This window comes from Acinonyx jubatus, chromosome B3 (assembly GCF_027475565.1).
Source record: "Acinonyx jubatus isolate Ajub_Pintada_27869175 chromosome B3, VMU_Ajub_asm_v1.0, whole genome shotgun sequence".
In the NCBI taxonomy this organism is placed as follows: Eukaryota; Metazoa; Chordata; class Mammalia; order Carnivora; family Felidae; genus Acinonyx; species Acinonyx jubatus.
The window spans coordinates 30,537,934-30,560,653 of NC_069386.1; the positions used below are offsets into that span (position 1 = coordinate 30,537,934).

At 40.3% G+C, this 22,720-nt stretch overlaps 1 long non-coding RNA gene across 1 annotated transcript in view; it reads right to left on the bottom strand.

Annotated features, from left to right (window-relative positions):
• Positions 1 to 10,966, bottom strand: part of LOC128315898 (uncharacterized) — a 43,294-nt gene extending 32,328 nt beyond the window's left edge. Inside the window, exon 1 of the long non-coding RNA XR_008299035.1 lies at positions 10,024 to 10,966. This is a non-coding gene — a long non-coding RNA (uncharacterized LOC128315898). The remainder of the gene's footprint in view (positions 1 to 10,023) is intronic.
• Positions 10,967 to 22,720: the final 11,754 nt, after the last annotated feature.

Here is a 22,720-nt window from a genome sequence, read left to right on the forward strand (position 1 = left end):
AAAAAAGAAACAACTCAAATGTCCACTACAGTAAAATGAAATAAATTGTAGCTCAATCATACAATAAACTATTATAGTAAAATAGAAAACTACAGAGGCACCTGGGTGGCCCAGTCGGTTAAGCATCTGACTCTTGATTTCGGCTCAGGTTCTGGTCTCACAGTTTGTGGGATCAAGCCCCACACTGTGCTCTGTGCCGACAGCACGAATTTTCTCTCTCCCACTCTCTCTGTCCCTCCCCCGCTCACGTGCGTGCGCTCTCTCTCTCTCTCTGTCTCAAAATAAATAAATGTTAAAAAAAATAGAAAACTATAGCTCCATGAATCAACATGGATGAAGCCAATTATATTTTTCAAAGATGGTCACCACAATATATACCATTGCGCATGCTCTTCTCCCCTTCTTAGATGAAAATGACATGAATATCGGATCTTTTGTTATAATCCTACAGGTTTCTAAGGCTCTGTTTACTTCTACTTTGTCTCTTGTTCAGATTAGGTAATTTCTTATTGTTCATAGATTCTTTCTTCTGTCCCCCTCCATTTTACTGCTGAGCACATCCACTGAAGTTTTATTTTGGTTACTGTACTTTTTAGTTCTAAAATTTCTATTTGGTTCTTCATATCTTCTATTTATTTACCAAGATGTTCTCTTTTTTCACGTTTCTAGTGTGTTTATAGTTGTTTACTAAAGCATTTTATAATGGCTGTTTTAAAATCTTCCTTAGATAGGAAATCAAAAAATACACGGAGGAAAATGAAAATGAAAACACAATGCCCCTAAATCTTTGGGATGCAGCAAAAGCTGTTCTAAGAGGGACATTTAGAGCAATACAATTGCTCTCATACAATACAATTCTTCAAGAAGAAGCGGGGGGAGACTCAAATAAGCAACCTAACTTTACGCCTAAAGCAGCTAGAAAAAGAACAAACAAAACTCAAAAAGAGTAGAAGGAAGGAAACAATAAAGATTAGAGCAGAAATAAACGAAATAGGAACTAAAACAACCAAACAAACGAAAGCAAACAAAGTAAAAACAATAAAATGGATCAATGAAACTGGGAGTTGGCTCTTTGAAAAGATCAACAAAATTGATTAACCTTTAGCCAGACACATCAAAAATAGAGAGGACTCAAACAAAATCGGAAATTAAAGAGGAGAAATAACAACCAACATCACAGAAATACAAAAGATTGTAAGATAATATTATGAAAAAATTATATGCCAACAAGTTGGACAAGCTAGAAAAAATGGATAAATTCCCAGAAACATATAACCTCCCAATACTGAACCAGGAAGAAATAGAAAATTTGAACAGACCAATCACTAGCAATGAAATTTAATCAGTAATCAAAAAAAACCCCAACAAAAAAAGTCCAAGACCAGATGACTTCATAGACAAATTCTACCAAACATTTAAAGATGAGTTAATACCTATTCTTCTCAAACTATTCCAAGACATAGAAAGGGAAGGAAACTTCCAAACTTATTCTACAAGGCCAGCATTACCCGGATACCAAAATCAGATAAAGATACCACAGAAAAAATAACTACATGGGAATGCAAGCTGGTGCAGCCACTCTGGAAAACAGTATGGAGGTTCCTCAAAAAACTAAAAATAGAACTACGCTAGGACCCAGCAATTGCACTACTAGGCATTTATCCATGGGATACAGGTGTGCTGTTTCGAAGGGACACATGCACCCCCATGTTTATAGCAGCACTATCAACAATAGGCAAAGTATGGAAAGAGCCCAAATGTCCATCGATGGATGAATGGATAAAGAAGATATGGTATATATATACAATGGAGTATTACTCGGCAAGCAAAAAGAATGAATCTTGCCATTCGCAACTGCATGGATGGAACTGGAGGGTATTATGCTAAGTGAAATTAGTCAGAGAAAGACAAAAATCATATGACTTCACTCATATGAGGACTTTAAGAGACAAACCAGATGAACATAAGGGAAGAGAAGCAAAAATAATCTAAAAACAGGGAGGGGGACAAAACAGAAGAGACTCTTAAATATGGAGAACAAACAGAGGGTTACTGGAGGGGTTGTGGGAGGGGGGATGGGCTAAACGGGTAAAGGGCACTAAGGAATCTACTCCTGAAATCATTGTTGCACTATATGCTAACTAATTTGGATGTAAATTTTAAAAAAATAAACAATAAAATTTAAAAAAATAATACTAAAAGCTAATAAAAACAGGGTATCTAGAGACTAAAGACTCCCAATGAAAAGCAAAAAAAAAAAAAAAGAACTACAGTCCAATATCTCTGATGAATAAAGATACAAAAATCCTCAACAAAATATTAGCAAACCAAATCCAATAATACATTTAAAAAATTCACAGGACGCCTGGGTGGCTTAGTCAGTTAGGTGTCCAGCTTTGGCTCAGGTCATGATCTCATGGTTTCTGAGTTTGAGCCCCGCGTCAGGCGCTGTGCTGACAGCTCAGAGCCTGGAGCCTGCTTCAGATGCTGTGTCTCCCTCTCTCTCTGCCCCTCCCTGGCTGTCTCTCTCTCTCTCTCTCTCTCTCAAAAAATAAATAAACATAAAAAAAATCACTTACCACGAGCAAGTGGGATTTATTCCCAGGATGCAAGGGTGGATTAATATTGATGCATCAATAAATGTAATACATCAATTCAACAAGAGAAGGGATAAAAACCATATGATCATTTCAATATTTGCAGAAAAAGCATTTGACAAAGCACAACATCCATTCATGATAAAAAGTCTCAACAAAGTAAGGGAACATACCTCAATATAATAAAGGCCATCTATGAAAAACTGCCAGCTAACATCATACTCAGTGGTGAAAAACTGAGAGCTTTCCCTGTCAGGTCAAGAACTAGTAGGGAAATCCATTCTTACCACTTTTATTCAACACTACAGTACTGGAAATCCTAGCCACAACAATCAGACAAGGAAAGGGAATAAAAGGCATCCAAATTGGTAAGGAGGAAGTAAAACTTTCACTATTTGCAGACGACATGATAGTGTATACAAAAAACCCTGAAGATTTCACCAAGAAAGTATGAGAACTGATAAATGAATTCAGTGAGGTTTCACGATATAAAATCAATGTACAGAAATCTACTGCATTTATACACAACAATAATGAAACAACAGAAAGGGAAATTAAGAAAACAGTCCCATTTACAATTGCACAAAAAATAGAAACCTAGGAATAAACCTAACCAAAGAGGCTAAAGACCTGTACTCTGAAAACTATAAACATTAATGAAAGAAATTAAAGATGACACCAACAAATGGGAAGATATTCCTCCCATGCTTATGGGTTAGAAGAACACATATTACGAAAATGTCCGTAATACCCAAAGCAATCTACAGATTTACTGCAATCCCTATCAAAATACCAACAGCAGTTTTTCACAGAACTAGAATAAACAATACTAAAATTTGCATGCAGCCTCAAAAGACCCAGAGTAGCCCAAGCAATCTTGAAAACAAAACACAAAGCTGGAGGTATCACAACTCCAGATTTCAAGTTACACGACAAAGCTGTAGTAATCAAAATAGTATGGTGCTGGCACAAAAAAATAGACACATGTATCAATGGAACAGGATAGGCCCAGAAACAAACCCACAATTGTATGGTCAATTAATCTATGACAAGGGAGACAAGACTATACTATAGGAAAAAGTCTCTTCAACAAATGGTGTTGGGAAAACTGCGACATGGGCAGCGACATGCAAATGAATGAAACTGGACCATTTTCTTATACCATACACAAGAATAAACTCAAAATGGATTAAGGACCTAAATGTGAGACCTGAAACCATAAAAATCCTAGAAGAAAGCATGGGAAGTAAATTTCTGACATCGGCTGTAGCTACTTTTTTCTAGATACGTCTCCTGCGGCAAGGAAAACAAAAGAAAAATAAACTATTGACACTACATCAGAACAAAAAGCTTCTGCACAGCAAAGGAAACAGTCAACAAAACTACAAAACAGCCTACTGAATGGGAGAAGATATTTGCAAATGACAAATCCAATAAAAGGCTAGTATGTAAAATATATAAAGAACTCATAAAACTCAACACCAGAACACCCACGAAAAATCCAGTTAAAAAATGGGCAGGGACCCCTAGGTGGTTCAGTTGGTTAAGCATCCCACTTCAGCTCAGGTCATGACCTCACAGTTCTTGAGTTCGAGCTCTCTGTTGTCAGTGCAGAGCCCGCTTCAGATCCTCTGTCTCCCTCTCTCTCTGCCCCTCCCCTGCTCATGTTCTTTCTCTCTCAAAAATAAATGAGCTTTAAAAAATGGGCAGAAAACATGAACAGATGTTTTTTCAAAGAAGACATACAGATGGCCAACAGATACATGAAAAGATGCTCAACATCCCTCATCACCAGAGAAATGTAAATCAAAACTACAATGAAATATCACCTCACACCTGTTGGAATGGCTAAAAACAAAAACAAAAACAAAACAAAAACAAAAACAAAAAAACAAGAAACAACAAGTGTTGGTGAGAATGTAGAGAAAAAAGAACCTCATGCAGTGTTGGTGAAAATGCAAACTGGTACAGCCACTGTGAAAAATAGTATGGAGATTCCTCAAAAAATTGAAAATAGAAATACCCATGGGGTGCCTGGGTGGCTCAATTGGTTAAACGCCCGACTTCAGCTCAGGTCATGATCTCACAGTTCGTTGGTTGAAGCCCCGCATCAGATTCTGTGTTGACTCTCAGAGCCTGGAGCCTGCTTTGGATTCTGTGTCTTCCTCTCCCTCTGCCCCTCCCCTGCTCATTCTCTATCTCTCAAAGATAAATAAATGTTAAAAAAAAAAAACTTTTTTTTAAGAAAGAAATACCCTGTGATCCAGTAATTGCACTACTGGGTATTTACTAATTTGAAAGGATGTATACACCCTATGTTTATAGCATCATTATTTACAATAGCCAAATTATGGAAGCAGCCCAAGGGTCTATCACTAGATGAATGGATAAAGAAAATGTGGGGTATTCCGTATATACAACGGAATATTACTCAGGCATAAAAAATAATGAAATCTTGCCATTTGCGACAATATAGATGGATGTAAAGAGTATAATGGTAAGCGAAATAAGTCAATGAGAGAAAGACCGATACAATATGATTTAACATACATGTGGGATTTAAGAAACAGAACAAATGAACAAAGGGGGGGAAAGAGACAAAACAAACAAAAATAACCAGATTCTTAACTATAGAGAACAAATAGATGGTTATCCCAGGTGGGGGGGGGGGGGAAGTATGGGCGAAATAGGTGAAAGGGATTAAGAGTACACTCATCATGATGAGCACTGAGTAATGTATAGAATTGTTGAATCACTATATTTTCCACCTGCAACTAATATTAACACTGTATGTTAACTATACTGGAATTAAAAATTAAATTTAAAAAATTCAAAAAAACAAAAACAAACAAAAATCTTCCTTTGATGATTGGAACATTTCTGTCATCTTGGCATTAGCGTCTCTTCACTGTCTTTTTTCATGCAGTGTGAGACTCTCCTGGTTTCTGGTATGACAATAATCTTCTATTGAAACCTGGACATTTTAGGTATTATGTTATGAGACTCTGGATCTTATTTAAACCTTCCATTTTGACACTGCTCCAGAAGAGAAAGGGAGACGCCACCTCGTTACTGCAAGGTGGAACTAGAAGTCCAGGTCCCTCACTCAGCCTCTGTATTAGTCATCTAGGATACACATAACAGGATAGCCATAACAGGATACCACAGAATGGGTAGTTTAAAGAACACAAATTTATTTTCTCATGGTTCTGGAGGCTGAAAGTAAAGATTAAGGTGTTGGTTCCTTGATGAGACCTTTCACTTTGGTTTGAAGACAACCTATCCTCTCACTGTGTGCTCACATGGCCTTTTCTCTACTGGCACATCCCTGGTATCTCTTTCTTTTTCTTATATGGATGCCAGTCTTACTGGATTAGGGACTCCTTATTGCTTCATTTAACTTTAATGACCTCCTTAAAGGCACTGTCTCCAAATACAGTCACATTTGGGGGGGTCAGGGCTTTAACTTGTGACTGAGGGAGAAGGGCAACAATCCAGTTTATAACAGTCTCCATTGACTCTTGAGTTTGGGGTACTGCTTGTCACTGATGGAAGGGCATGAGAGTTCTGGCTCCCACTGCACCCCCATTGCTAACTCTCTGGCTGTGAGGGGCAGATATGTCTCCTTCCTCTTCCCCACATGGCCTCCACTTACACTGGACTCTTCAGGATAGTAGCAACCCCTAGAGTGGACAAAGGAGATATAATTTGGGAGGAGACAAAAGAGGCTTCAAGGAACTGGGAATTTTTTTTTTTTTAGTTGGGTGATAGGTATGCACGTGTTAACTTTATTGTTATTATTTAAACTGTACATATGTTATATAAGGCATACCCTTTTGTATATATGATATATTCTAGAATTTAAACAGTAAAAAAATTGAACCCCTCCCCCCAAATAGAAAAACCCAACCACAACAAAACAAATATGGTCTCTTAGAATATTTATAAATGGGCAGAGAATCTAAATAGATATTTTTCCATAGAAGACATACAGATGACCAACAGGTACATGAAAAGGTGCTCAACATCACTCATCATCAGAGAAATGCAAATCAAAACCACAATGAATTATCACCTCACACCATTACAATGGCTATTATCAAAAAGACAAGAAATAACAAGTGTCGGCAATGACGTGGAGAAAAGGGAACACTCATGCACTGTTGGTGGGAATGTAAATTAGTGCAGCCACAATGGAAAACAGTATGGAGATTCCTCAAAAAATTAAAAATAAAACTACCATTTGACCCAGCAATTCCACTTCTGGGTACTTATCTAAAGGAAGAAAAAAAAAACCCACTAATTAAAGAAGCTATATGCAACCTCATGTTCATTTCAGCATTATTAACAACGGCCAAGAACTGAAAGCAACCTAAGTATCCACCAGTGGATGAATGCATAAAGATGTGGTGTATATGTACAACAGAATATTATTTAGCCATAAAAAAGAATGGAATCTTGGGGTTCCTGGGTGACTCAGTCAGTTAAGTGTCTGACTTTGGCTCAGGTCATGATCTCACAGCTCATGAGTTCAAGCCCCGTGTCAGGCTCTGTGCTGACAGCTCAGAGCTTGGAGTTGCTTCGGATTCTGTGTCTCCCTCTTTCTCTGCCCCTCCCCTGCTCTCTCTTTCTCTGTCTCTCTCTCTGTCTGTCTCTCCCTCTCTCTCAAAAATGAATAAGCATTTAAAAAATTTAAAAAAAAAAGAATGAAATCTTGCCATTTTCTATAGTGTGGATGAAACTTGAAGGCATTATGTTAAGTGAAATAAGTCAGACAAAGAAAGACGAATACTATATGATCCCACCATATGTGGAATCTAAAACAAAAAAACAAACAGAAAAATCAAGCTTATAGATATAGAGAACAGATTGGTGGTTGCCAGAGGTGGGGGCTGGGGATGGACACAATGGGTGAAGGGTGTCAAAAGGCACAAACTTCCAGCTATAAGTAAGTCCTTGAATGGTGACAGCATGGTGACTATAGCTAATAATAATACTGTATTATATTTATTTGAAAGTTGTAAAAGGGTAGATTTTAAGAGTTCTTAACACAAGAGAAAAATGTGTTAACTATGTATGGTGATAGATATTAACTAGACTTATTGTGGAGATAATTTCACAATATATACAGATATCAGATCATTGTGTTGTATACCCAAAACTAATATAATTTATATCAATCGTATCTCAATTAAAAAAAGAATATTTAGGGGCACCTTGGTGGCTCAGTCAGTTAAGTCTCTGACTTTGGCTCGGGTCATGATCTCATGGTTTGTGAGTTCAAGCCCCGCATCAGGCTCTGTGCTGACAGCTCGGAGCCTGGAGCTTGCTTCAGATTCTGTGTCTCCCTCTCTCTCTCTCTCTGCCCCTCCTTATCTCTCTCTTTCTCTTTTTCTCTCTCTTTCAAAAATAAATAAACGTTAAAATTTTTTAAAAAGAATATTTATAACATAGCAGAGGTCTTCAGAAATAACAATCTAACATTGGTGTGAGTAGGCATTATGTACCAGGCAGTGTGCTAAGCACTTTACACATATCATCTTATTTATTCCTTACCACACTCCTAGGAGGTAAATATTAACCCATTTTACAGATGAGTAAATTTAGATTTGAAGAGGTTATGTCACATGTCCAGAATCACAGAGATGGGATTCAAGCCTAGGCCTGTCCCATAGTACATTGAACAAGGTTAAAACCAATTAATATCTTTCAGCATAACCATTGCATGCCACACACCTGCCACAGCTAATAAAGTCTGACAGAGAACATCAGACTCCAACAGGACAGATAATGACTCTTGTGAGTACAAGTCATGCCTGTACCCAAATTAATGCAGGCTATGACCTGAAGTGGATCAGGATCCACCCAGGTGGGTGGCCAGCCAAGAACTGTGCTGAGGCCTGTCAAACTGTGTGGCCAGGGCCTTGAAAGACAGCAGAATGGGGAGGAAGGGGAGCCAGAGATGGGGAACCATGAAAGGGATCTCATCTCTTCTTTCAGAAGGAGGGATTCCAACAGTGGGGCAGGAGCAGTTTGAGCTGGAAGTATGGAATGGGGCCTGAAATGGGAAAATACTAGATCTACAGCCACAGAGACCCAGACACAATGTAGCCTGCCCTGTCCACACCTCCTCTGAAGCATAGAAGTGGGAGGCCACAGAAATCGAGTGATGATGTGCTAAGGTGGCCCTGTTGGGGAGCTGCAGGTCCTGCTCTAAACCACCTGCCCAACAACTGAGTGGCAAAAGACCTGCCTGGCCACTGGGCTGAGGGAATAGGCTGAGCCACCAGTCAGGAGCCCACATGGTCATTGACCATGGGAAGGTGGCTAAGGCCAAGAAGATGGCAGTTTCCATCAAGGACTATCCAACCCCCACTCTAAGGCCACAGGCCCTGTAGTCCACTCCAGAATCAAGCTTGGAGTGTTCGTGCACCCCAGATTCAAGCTGAATCCCTAGCAGCTGAGAGCTTGCCTAGGATGAGGGAGACATATCTGGGTACTCTTTTAGACATCAAACAGAGTGACTAGGGTGGCAAGTGGCCCATACATTTCCCCTCAGAGCTGCTGAAAGGGCAGTTCTCCCAGCCCCAGTACATTCTGGGGATGGGTAAGGGCAGCCAATTTACAGCTGATGATGGCTTGGAACCTGGTCTGGCTATACAAGTGGGCCAAATAGATAACCCTTTAGGAATTTCATATTATTAAATTATTCCCTCTTTTCCTCTCATAATACTTCTTAAAGTCTATATTTCTAATACTAGTGTATCCATATCAGCTTTCTTTGTTTAATGTTTACAGACATACTTCTCTGTAACCTTTTACTTTGACTTTCTGTGTTTTTCTACTTAAAGTGAGCCTTTTGTATGCAGCAGGATTAAATTTTGGTTTTTTATCAAATCTGCTAATCCTTGTCATTTAATGGCATATTTATACTGTTTACATTCATTGTAATTACTGATATAGTTGGATATCTCTTGCTATTTGTTTTCTACTTATTCTTTGTACTTTTATTCCTTTTTTCACTTTCCTTTGAGTTAATCAAGTTTTAATTATTGTTGTTGCTATTATTCCATTTTGCTCAACTATTACCTTTTATTTTTTAATGTTTATTTATTTTTGAGAGAGAGACAGAGGGAGGGGCAGAGAAAGAGGGAGACAGAGGATCCAAAGCAGGCTCTGCACTGAGAACACAGAGCCTGATGTGGGTATCAAACTTATAGATTGTGAGATGAGGTCATGACCTGAGCTGAAGCTGGATGCTTAACCAACTGAGCCACCCAGACGCCACTCGACTATTAGCTTTTTATAACTCCATTTAGTTCTCTCCCATCTTTGGTGCTATTATTGTGCATTTATTTTTATGTTAAATTCTTATATTTTGTTATTTTAAATAGTCAATATAACTTATAATCATATACATACTTACCCTTTGCCATAGTCTTCATTCCTTCCTGCAATTCCATCAGAATTCATTTTCTTTCAGCCTATAGAACTCCATAAGAATTTCTTCTAGGGAACCTGGCTGGCTCAGTCAGTGGAGCATGTGACTCTTGATCTCAAGATTGTGGGTTTAGGCCACACATTGGGTGTAGAGGTTACTTAAATATAAAATCCTAAAAAAAAAAAAAAAAAAATTCTTGTAGTAGAGATGTGTACTACTAACAAACCAAATTCTTTCAATTTTTGTCATCTGGACACATTTATTTTGCCTTCATTTTTGAAGAATATTTTGCTGGGTATAGACTAAATTGACAGGGTTTTTTTCTGTTAGCACTTTAAAAATGTCATTTCATTGTCTTCTGGCCTCCATAGCCACCAATTGTATTGTTGATACTCTGTCTGTCTCTGTTTAAAAATACGGTTGCTTTAGGGGTACCTGGGTGGCTCTAAATCGACTTCAGCTCCGGTCATGATCTCACGGTTCATGAGTTTGAGCGCTGCATGATAGTACAGATCCTGCTTGGTATTCTCTCTCTCTCTACCCCTCCCACACACACTCTCTCTCAAAATAACTAAATAAATAAATAACTAAATAACTAACTAACTAAATAAAATATATAACCATATTTATTTATTTTTGCTTTTAAGATTTTATGCTTTGTCTGAATTTTCAGAAGTTTAACTATGATGGGCCTATGCATAGTTTTCTTTACACTTACCCTGCTTAGAGCTCATTGATATTCTTGAATCTGTGACTTGATGTCTTTCATCATATTTGGAAAATTCTCAGTCATTATGTCTTCAAATATTGCTTTTGTCCTATTCTTTTTCTTTTCTCCTTGTGAGATTCAAAACACATATTAGACTTTTTGAGCATGTCCTACACATCTCTTATGGTCAGTTCTGTTTACTCCTTTATTTTTGTTCATTCCGTGCTTTAATTTGGATAATTTCTATTGACTGGTCACTAACCTGTGTTCTGCTGTATACAGTCTCCTGTTATACCCATACAGCAAGTTCTTAATTTCAAATATTTTATTTTGCAGCCTCCAGTGTCAACTTTTTCAGTTTTATAGATTCAAATTTTCTGTTTACATACTTAGTCTTCTCACCCATTTTACCCATTTTTTGTTCTATTCCCTTCAACATATTAATCTTACTTATTTTATTTTTAAAAGTTTATTTATTTATTTTTTAGAGAGAGACAGCATGAGCAGGGGAGGGACTGAGAGAGAGGGAGACAGGAGACAGAGAATCCCAAGCAGGCTCTGTGCTGCAGGGTTCAAACTCCCAAATAGGATCATGACCTGAGCTAAAATCAAGAGCTGGACTCTTAACTGACTGAGTCACCCAGGTGCCCCATTCTTGTTTTAAAGCCCTTGTTTGCTAAATCCAATATCTGGATCATCTCTCAATCTATTACCTCTTTTATCTTTTGATTTCATGTCACTTTTTCCAGTTTCTTCATGTATCTAGTAATCTTGATGGTAGTTACTACATTTTAGAATCTGTGAATCTTATTATCTTTCCTTGACAAGTGTTAGGTTGTGTTCTGGTAAGCATTTAAACTACCAGTGGGTCACCTTCATCTGTAGAGGTTTGGTTTTAGGCTTTCTTAAGGTAGTCATTTCAGTTTTGCCCTTTCTCCCAGAGTTTAGCCTTTACTCTTGGGGCATAGCCTTTCTAGAATCCTAGTTGAAGCTCTGGGATACTTACCACCATCTCTCCCCTTTGCCTGGGCCTGAATTTTAGAGTGTCCCTGGGATTGTTCAGCCTCTGAAGTCTGCCCGGCTCCCTGGATCTTTCAAACCCTCACCCTGAAACATGTGTAGGTTAGAAGTTGACCAAGGAACCAAAAGGAATTTTTACAAAGATTTTTGTATCCTACACTCCAAATCCAAGTGCACATATCTAATTTTGAGGTGGGGGAGCAGTGAGACACTCACTTCCTGCTTGGTCCAACTTCTTGCACTTCATTTTGGAAAATAGCCTCAGGGGGCAAGCTGGGTAAATGTAGGACTCACCTTGTGTGCCCTCTGTCTTTCAAAGATCATAGCCCTATACTGACTGCTGTCTACTGCCTACAAAAAACTGTCATATATATATATATAACATATATATATTTGCTTAGGATTTATAGTTGTTTACCAGGGAAGGTTCAACCCAAACCTCTACCATGACTGGAAGTTCCTCCCTTTGGAATTTAAGAGTTTGAGGCTAAGTTGAAAAGGGGAGTATCAAAGAGGTCATGAAACTATGTCTGAACTCAGAGGTCATGCCCAGTAAGCTAAAAGATGAAGAAGTTGAAACAAATAATTTACTATGAGGAAGAGAAAACTGAACATATGGTGGGGGGGGGGGTGGTATGACAGAAGAGGAGAAACCCCAAAGGAGGTCAGGAAGTGCCATAAGGCTATCTACCATGCCTTCTTGTCCTGACCCTATAGTGCCCTACACCCTGTGCCAAACTCTAGCTCCAGCGTCCATGCAGCCTGGAAAGCAGAGTGTCAGGGCAGAGTCAAGAGCCTAGAGAATCAAGCCCTAAGGCTCCTGTGAGCCACTGGGGCCCCTGAGGATGGCTGGAAGAGGGAGTAAGGAAGCATGAACAGCCTTCAGGCCTGGGTCTCTCAGTCAGAGAGGCCATGGAATAAGATGAGACAGCTCTCTTGGAACTATCCTCCACCCAGAGGAACACAGTATCCCATGTCTACTAGAAACACCAGGGCCCTTAATACTGTTCACATTTATTTGCATCTTTTTGCATGTCATTTGTCATTTTCACGGGGTCTCATTTTATGCCAAATCCACTCTTTCCACTTACTCTTCCCTATCTGGATGCAAGGAGAGGGTGGGCCTCCAGCTAAATCCCTTGGGAAATTTCATTTTAACTCACAGTATACCATCAGGGTCCAGATCAAACAGGCTGTGAAGAAGCTCTATGACACTGACATGGCCAAGGTCAACACCATGATCAGGCCTGATGAAGACAAGAAGGCAAACGTTCAACTGGCTCCCGATTATGATGCTTTGGATGTTGCCAACAAAATTGGGATCATCTAAACTGAGTCCAGCTGGCTAAATATAAATACATATTTTTTTTACCAAACAAGAACAAATAAATAAATAAAACATATCATTGGACTTGAGTGATCTTTTTTTAAAATATGTATTTATTTATTTTTGAGAGACAGAGAACACGAGCAGGGAAGGGCTGACAAAGAGGGAGACAGAGAATCCCAAACAGGCTCTGCACTGTCAGCACAGAGCTCAATGCAGGGCTCAAACTCATGAACTGTGAGATTGGGACCTGAGCCTAGTTCAAGGGTTGGATGCCTAACCAACTGAGCCACCCAAGCACACCTAGACTTGAGTGATCTTATTTTTTCCTAGATCTTAAAGCATTTTGCTGTTTCATCCTCCTCTAAGAATTATTTCATCATTATTCATTTATTCCCAATCATGTTTTTTTTTTTAAGAGAGAGAAACTAAAATAATAATAAAACAGAAGAGTGAAGGAACTTCCTGGAAGATTGATTCAATAGTGATATGAATCACTATTATTCCACAATTCTTCAGCTTTTCTTACTGCTTTCTCCAAAGCATTAGACCATCTTTTGAGGAGGTGTAAAAGGAGTCTGGAGACATTATCTTTGTGTGTGGTGTGTGTGTGTTTTAGCTTCCATTGCACACAGATGAGAATTCAAAATATTTCATTTTCCTACAAAGAAGGAGAAGACTGACAGAAGAAGACATTTCATGGTTATTACAATGCAATGTGACAGACAACAGCAATCTAGACTGTAATGATGATGGTAAAATTATTGTATAAGCAACGTTGCAGACCATGAGTCTTCAGGTGAGGCTATCCTAGATGAATTTTCTCAAATTCAATAATTGTCCTCATTTTCCTGAGGGATCAGAGAGGAGGATACCAGAGAGGGGTGTTTCTTTTCCCAGGATCTCGTTCTTGCTTTGTCTATTACACAGAGATCTGTGACTGATCCATTCTTTCTCATGGCATAAAATAGGTTCTGCCTTGCCAGACAGGATAGAGATGGCTCTTGAGGTGAGGAGGCTGTCCAAATGCTCAAGTGCTGGCGCTCACCCAACTCATCCTGCCACCTTTACTTAAGCCTTGGGGTTCTTGAAGCTGTGGTTTTCCTCTGGGTGGTGACTCAGTGGCCAGGGCCCACCCCAAAAGTGATCCTCCCTTCCCCTGGGCCTCACTGACCACCCTAAAGAGAAGGCAGCTGTGGTTTCCCCTGAAGCAACAACCACAAACTGCCAAGCCCATTCCACCTACCCTCCATTCCCCACCCCACCCCTCAGTGCCCTTGCCCTAACCTCAGGGTGTCAACTGTAAGAGAACTGGGAAGGGTTCACACATCCATGGGCTGTGGTGTTTTTAATGAGCTATGCCTTTCAGAGCATGCTTGTAGAAGATATACCCATTAAATAGATGCAGAAAATGAGGCCAAAATGTTTTAGGGGCTTCTTTCAATGTAATCAACTCATTCATTCATTCATTCATTCATTCATTCATTCAACATTCCTCAAAAGCCCACTAAAATCCAGGACAGTAGACACAGAGATGCAGTGCTCATATTCCCCTTCAGGGAAAGACTTGGTGTCCAGGAGGGTGGAAGGTCGGGGTGGGGCTGTAGCAGATGCTGGGTCTGGTCTGGGATACCTGGAGGGGAGAAGACAAGGGGCCAGAAGGAAGCAGGCACAGGATGATGGTCTTGATACACCACTGAGTCATAAATTGTCGAGGCAGTCAGGAAGCTGTAAGACTTTCCTGCCCCTTCACCAGACAGAGTGAGAGAAGTAGGTCTATAGTAGAGGAAATTTCCTAAGATCCCACAGTGACATGGAAGCAGAGTGGAAGCCCAAAGTGTGGATTCTTGGTTTGAAGATCAGCCTTGGGCTGAGGGGTAGACTGCATGCCCCTCAAGGCCGGCAGAGGACTCTTGGAGAAGGCCCAGGGAGACAGAAGGAAGTCCTTCCCAATTATTTGACTTGTCCAGCTCTGGGAACTCTCCTGGGGCTGATAAGAGATGAGAGTGGCTAGAAGTCAGCCTGCCCTCCCGACTGACCCTAGAGGGCTGCTTAGAGGAGATGTCCATCACTAAGAGCAGGGCAGCAGCTGCAATAAGCCAGTTTTCTGGCAACTCCCAGAAATCGTGTTGGAGAAATGTTGACTTGGTGAAAGATGGGAATGAAGAGTCCAGTGTGGGAAACAGCCAGTTCAAGTTGTATTTGAATATTTTGATTAGTGAGATTACTCCCTTGCAGCAGAGAAGCCGTAAAAAGTGCTTTCCATGCCAGACTCCTTTGTTTTGAACAAGGATGACTCATCACAGAGTGCACCATGGGCCCCACAATCCTCCACCCGCTCAAGGAGGAGCAGTGGGAGGGGACAGAAATGGACTGGGCACAGATTGTGGCTTTGAGTCTAGTCCAGGACGGAGGGAAACCACGTCAGAAAGTTTAGCCAGGCCACAGCTGCACCAACTCTGTCCCTGAGACAGCACTGGAGAGGGATGGAACCCGGCCATCCATGTCTTCTAGGCCAGGCCCAACTTATGTTTGTAAACACCATTAAGGAAGCTAATGGCGAGGGGTGAGGGCTCAGTCTGCAACCAGCATCAGGACTGTCTATGACCAGGATCAGGGTTCACAGCGTGACCAGGATGAGAGCTCAGTCTGTGCTGGCATCAGGGCCCTCACATTAAGGATCACCCTCTGGGTGGGGCTCAGAGCCAGAGAAGTTGTGGACAGTGTCCGAAGGCAGCGGGGCGGGGGGGGGGGGGCTGGGGGAGAGGTGAGAGGAGGAAGCATGAGTGCTAAGAGGTAGCTGGGCCTGATGCCAGCTGAGTAGAAACTAGACAGGCGGTCAGGACTCCAGCTGTGCCACTACCTGGCTGTGTGATTTGGAAGGTTACTTCCCTTTTGGGGGATCTCTTTTTTTGTGTGTGTAACATGAGAGATGTTTCATTCTGCCATGCCTGATACCAACCATCCAAACAACATGCAACTTCCTATTTTACAAAGAACCGCTCACAAGAACCCTCTCAAGGCCTGCCTCCCTGGACCACTGACAAGGGTGAGAATGCACTTTATGGCATAACTGACAAACTGGATAGAACTATTTGCTCAGTTTTTAAAGGGGAATTGCTTCAGAGGACAGGAAACTCTCAAAAGGGAAGACCCTTATTGTGGTCATGGTTTCTCCTCATACGTCTTTTAATTTTTATTTTCCAAGGTAATACATGCAAAGTGTTTGCAGAGTCACAGTGGGCTAAAGGGCTGTAACAAAAATAGCACTCTCCAACCCCACTCCATCCTGCTCTCCAAAATCAACCACTCCAACTCATTTGCTTACTTCCTCTGGTTTTTATCTCCTAAAGAAAGTATTTATTGCTATTATTGCTATCACCAGAGAGGTCCAATTTAGATACTGTTTCTTTGGTTTTCCTGTCATGACAAGTGAAGTTCACTTACGTCCTTTCTCCTCTCCTTTCAATATCACCAACCCCATATTTCTTAATTACATTCTCATCAGTAAATAGTGCTCACTGCTCTTGACACAAAATGAACAAATCTTTTAGAATTTCTAAAAAAAAAAAAAAAAGGAAGAGAGTTTTATTGAAGCCCAAGTTAGGACAGTTGCCTGGGATACACAATCTTCACAAAGCAGAGAGTTCTCCAGCAAAGGAACATTTGGTGTAGGGTTATATACAATTTTTACATGAAAGTTACCAATCAGGGACACCTGGGTGGCTCTGTCAGTTAAGCATCTGACTCTTGATTTCAGCTCAGGTCGTGATCTCATGGTTTGTGACAATGAGCCCCACTTTGGGTTCTGTTTTGATAGTGCAGAGCCTGCTTGGGATTCTCTGTCTCCCTCTCTCTCTGCCCTTCCCCTGCTCACAGGCTCTCTCTCTCAAAATAAAGAAATAAACTTAAAAAAAAAAGAAAGGAAGAAAAGTTACAAATCATTAAACAAAGGACATTTTGAAAATAGACCTTATCTTACATTTCTGGTATCATACAGGGCTGTATGACTTTAATCTTATGGGGACCAGGGAAGTGAATTCCTTTGTCTTATTTTTGTTCAGAATGCTCCTTTTTGGTAATTTTCTTTTTTTTTAACGTTTGCTTATTTGTTTTTGAGAGAGAGAGAGAGAGAGTGTGTGCGTTCGCGTGCAAGGGACAGAGAGAGTGGCAGACAAAGAATCCCAAGCAGGTCCCACGCCATCAGCGCAGAACCCAACTTGGGGCTTGAATCCACGAACCATGAGATCATGACCTGAGCCGAAATCAAGAGTTGGAGGCTTAACCACCTGAGCCACCCAGGAGCCCTTGGTTATTCTCTTTAATGAAGCAGATGTGCAATGTGTGCTGGGGGCAGAAATAGAGCCCATGCTTTGAGGATTTTCCCAAGTCATTTTGACTCTGGTTAATGTTAAAGTATAGCTTCTGTGGGAACCCAGGAGCAGTACACACAAACATTAAAATTTGAAAATTTCCTTTATCACTGTTGAACCAATATGCTAGTACTACCTGCCTTTCCTTTCTTTGTAAACTTCTTTTCCCCTTCAGAGTTAATCATTGACTCATTTTTTTCACTTGCTTATTTTTTTTTGACTCGTAGTTAAACCTTCCCACATCCTACAAATGCCCTACAAAATGACTGTTAATACGCATTTCCACTATCAGTTCCAATTCCTTTAAAAAATTTTTTTTCCCTCACAGACACCCTTTCTGGGGTCTTTGGTTCTCCTGTCTCCATCTGAGCTAAAGGCTTTCTAGATCAGCTACACAGCTGTCATCCTGGAATTTCTCTTTGCCATTCCTGAAACTTCTTCTCTTTCTTTCCTGGATTCCATTTCTTTTTCTTGGTTTATGCCCTTCTATGGTAAAATACATCCTCTAGTAGCTTCCTGAGGAAGTTTGCATGGAAGATAATTTTTCAAACCTTGCATATATGAAAATATCTATATCCTACTCTCACACTATACTGATACTTCGGCTGGATATAGAATTTTCAGTTCAAAATTATTTTCCCTCAGCATCTTTAAGGCATTGCTCAATAGCCTTCTAGCTTTTAATGTTGCCATAGAGGGGTCTGATGCTGGTCTGATTCTTGATCCTTTGTATAAGATCTGATGTCACTTTCTGGACTTTCCTAGGATCTTCTTTCCATTTTTAAAAACAGCTTTATTGGGGTGCCTGGGTGGCTCAGTCAGTTAAGCATCCGACTCTTGATTTCTACTCAGGTCATGATCTCACAGTTCATGAGACTGAGCCCTACATCTGGCTCTGTGCTGACAGCATGGACCCTGCTTGGGTTTCTCTTTCTCCCTCTCTCTGCCCCACCCTCACTCGCACACATGCATTCTTTCTCTCAAAATAAACATTAAAAAAAAAACAGCTTTATTGAGGTACAATTCACATACCATACAATTCATCCATCTAAATTGTACAATTTAATGGTTTTTAAGGCATTCATAGAGTTGTACAGCTATCACCACAATTGATTTTAGAATATTTTCATTACCCACAATGAAACGGTCTCCATTACAAGTCACTCTCCACTTCCCCCAAATCACTCAGCTCTAGGTAACCTCTAATCTACTTTATACATGGATTTGTCTATTCTTGACATATATATAAATGAAATCAGGGGCGCCTGGGTGGCTCAGTCAGTTGAGCGTCCGACTTCAGCTCAGGTCATGATCTTGCGGTCTGTGAGTTCGAGCCCCGTGTTGGGCTCTGTGCTGATGGCTCACGGCCTGGAGCCTGCTTCGGATTCTGTGTCTCCCTCTCTCTCTGCCCCTCCCCTGCTCATGCTCTGTCTCTGTCTCTGTCAAAAATAAACTAAAAAAATGAAAAAAAAATGAAATCATACAATATATGGTCTTTTGTTACTGGCTACTTTTGCTTAGCACCATGTTTTCAAGGTTCATTTACAATGTATCACACATCAGCACTTCATTCCATTTTATGGCTGAATCCTATTGTATTGTAGGGATATATCACATTTTGTTTACCCATCTGTCAGTTGATAAATGGTTTTTTTTTCAACCTTTTGACTACTATAAATATAGCTGCTATGAGCATACCTGTATAAATTTTATATGGACATAGTTTTCATTTTTCTTGAGTATATACCTAGGAATAGAAAGGCTGTCATATATGGTAACTCTATGTTTAACCTTGGAGGAGCAGCTGAACAATTTTTCAAAGCAAGTCTACAATTTTATATTCCCAACATCAATATTTGAGGGTTCACACTTCTCCATATCATTGCCAATACTTGTTATCTGTCCTTGTTATTATAGTGGATATAAAGTGGTGGCTCGGGGTACCTGGGGGTTAAATCAGTTAAGCATCCGACTTTATCTCAGGACATGATCTCATGGTTCATGAGTTCGAGCCCCACATTGGGCTCTGTGCTGACAGCTCAGAGCCTGGAGCATGCTTCGGATCCTGTTTCTCCCTCTTTCTCTGCCCATCCCCTGCATGTGCTCTGTCTCCCTCTGTCTCTCAAAAATAATTAAATACTAAAAAAAAAAATTTTTTTTAAGTGGTGTCTCATTGTGGCTTTGATTTGCATTTTCCTGATGCTTAATGATGTCGAGCATGTTTTCATGTACTTATTGGCTATTTGTATATCTTCTTTGGAGAAATGTCTATTCATCTCATTTGTCCATTTTTTAATTGGATTAAGTTTGTCATTCTATTATTGAGTTGAAAGAGTTCTGTATATGTTATAGATACAAGTCCCTTATCAGATGCATACTTTTAAAGTACTTTCTTCCCTTCTATAGGTTGTCTTTTCACTTTCTTGACAGTGTATGTTAGGAGTTGAATTGTGTTCCCCAAAAAGATATGTTGAATACTAACCCCCCAGTATCTCAGGATGTGAACTTATTTGGGAATACAGTCATGGTAGATGTAATTAATTAGGCCAAGATCAAACTGGAATAGAGTGGGCCTTAATCCAATATGACTGGTGTCCTTATAAGAAGACGACGTCAAAACACACATGGAAACCCTGTATCCATTACCAGTCACTGTGATGCCAGAGAATACCAGGTAATGACAGAGCAGAGATTGTAATTACCCAGTTGCAAGCCAAAGTATGCAAAGGATTGGCAACTAGGAGCTAGGAAATGGCAAAGAAGGATTCTCTCCTACAGGTTTCAGAGGGAATGGCTCTGTCAACACCTTGATTTTGGACTTCCAGACTCTAGAACTACAAAACAATAAATTTCTCTCGTTTTAATCCATCTAGTTTGAGATACTTTAAAAAAAATTTTGTTTAATGTTTATTTATTTTTGAGAGCAAGACAGAGTGTGAGTGGGGGAGGGGCAGAGAGCGAGGGAGACACAGAATCAGAAGCAGACTCCAGGCTCCGAGCTGTCAGCACAGAGCCCGATGCAGGGCTTAAACCCACGAGCCATGAGATCGTGACCTGAGCCAAAGTCAGACACTTAACTGATTGAGCCACCCAGGCACCCCAAGACACTTTTTTAATGGCAGCCCTGTGAAATTAATATAGTGTCCTTGTAGTGGAAGTGCCTGATATTAAGCTTTTTTTTTAATTGTAATATAAGTATGTGACATTAAGTTTTTCATTGTTGAGGCATCCATTTCAAAGGCATACATCTTGAATAAACATATTGCCAGCTGTATGACACAGGTACCAGCTAAACAATTAGATACGAAGCCAGGCCACCCCCACCCATGAAGTTCCACTTTCAGAAAGTCTTCAGTAACCTAGATAATGAACCACTTGACAGACCCCTGTTTTTCTCTTTAAACATCCTAATTCCCACTCTTATGCTTTAAATTTTCCAATAAAAAGTGAACCCATGAAACCCTAGGCACCCACTCACAACCCCAAAGGCAGACCTCCAGGTCTGCACTCTCTCTCTCTCTCTCTCTCTCTCTCTCTCTCTCTCTCCATGAAGCCTTTGGTGTGTGACCCTCAGGGTGGCCATGTAAGAACCTATAAGTAATAAACCTTGTTTTTTCCCTGATGGATATCGCTGAGGTACATCTCAAAATCATAAGAGCGTCAAGGGCCAGTCCAGCCTCAACATTGGCTGCAGATGGAGAAATGTCTATGGGGGGTCAGTACAGTAGTATGGGTCCAGGAGAGTGCCTTGGGCCTTTCTAGCCAATACTAACAGAAACCAGTCCTTTGAGGCAAAAACAATATTAATTTTGATGAAGTCTAATGTATCTATTTTTTGTTCTGCTGCTCATGTTTTTAGTGTCATATCTAGCAATACTTTACTGAATTCATGGTCATGAAGCTTTCCCTTCTATTTTCTTCTAAGAGATTTTTTAGTTTTAGCTCTTACATTTAGGTCTTTGATCCATTTTGAGTCAATTTTTAAAAATGTTTATTTATTTTGAGAGAGAGAAAGAGCACAAATGGAGGAGGGGCAGAGAGAGGGCGAGAGAGAGAATCCCAAGCAGGCTCCGTGCTGTCAGCACAGAGCCTGATGCGGGGCTTGATCCCACGAACCATGAGATCATGACCTGAGCCGAAATCAGGACTTGGACACTTAACTGACTAAGCCATCCAGGTGACTTTTGAGTCAATTTTTTTATAAAAGATTTTATTTTTAAGTAATCTCTACAATGAATATATTGGGCTTCAACTTACAAACTTGAGATCAAGAGTCACATGCTCTACCGACCGAGGCAGCCAGGCAGCCCTGAGTAAATTTTTGTATATGGTGTGAGGTAAGGATTCAATTTCATTCTTCACATGTGGATACCGAGATCCTCAGAACCATTTGTTGAAAAGACTGTTTTGGGGTGCGTTGGTGGCTCAGTCAGTTAAGCCTCCAACTCCTGGTCTCAGCTCAGGTCTTGATCTCAAGAGTTGTGAGTTCAAACCCCCATGTTTCAAAAAGAAGAAAGAAAAGACTATTCTTTCCCAATTGGATGGTCTTGGCACCCTTGTGGAAAATCAGTTAACTCTAGATATATAGGTTTACTCCTGGACTGTCAATTCTTTTTTTATTTTTTAATGTTTTCTTTCTTTCTTTCTTTCTTTCTTTCTTTCTTTCTTTCTTTCTTTCTTTCTTTCTTTCTTTCTTTCTTTCTTTCTTTCTTCTTTCAAGAGAGAGAGACAGAGAACAAGTGGGGGGGGGGGGGTAGAGAGAGAGGGAGACACAGAATCCAAAGCAGGCTCCAGGCTCTGAGCTGTCAGCACAGAGCCTGACACAGGGCCCAAACTATGAACTGCGAGATCATGACCTGAGCCAAAGTCGAATGCTTAACCAACTGAGCGACCCAGGCACCCCATGGGCTGTCAATTCTATTGCATTTATCCATATGTCTATTCTTGTGCCTGTACCACACTGTCTTGATCACCACTGACTTGTGGGAAGTTTTGAGTCTCCCAGGGAATGTGAGTCTCCCAACTTTGCTCTTTTTTATTTTTTTTTCAAGATTGTTTGGCTGCTCTGGATTCCTTGAATTTCCATATGAATTTTATAAACAGTTTGTCAATTTCTGCAAAGAAGCCAACTGTATTAAATCTGTAGATCAGTTTGGGGAATATTGTTATCTTAATATTAAATCTTTCAATCACAAATATGGGATGTGTTTCTTCCCTTCCCTTCCTTTCCCTTCTCCTCCCTTTTCTTCCCTT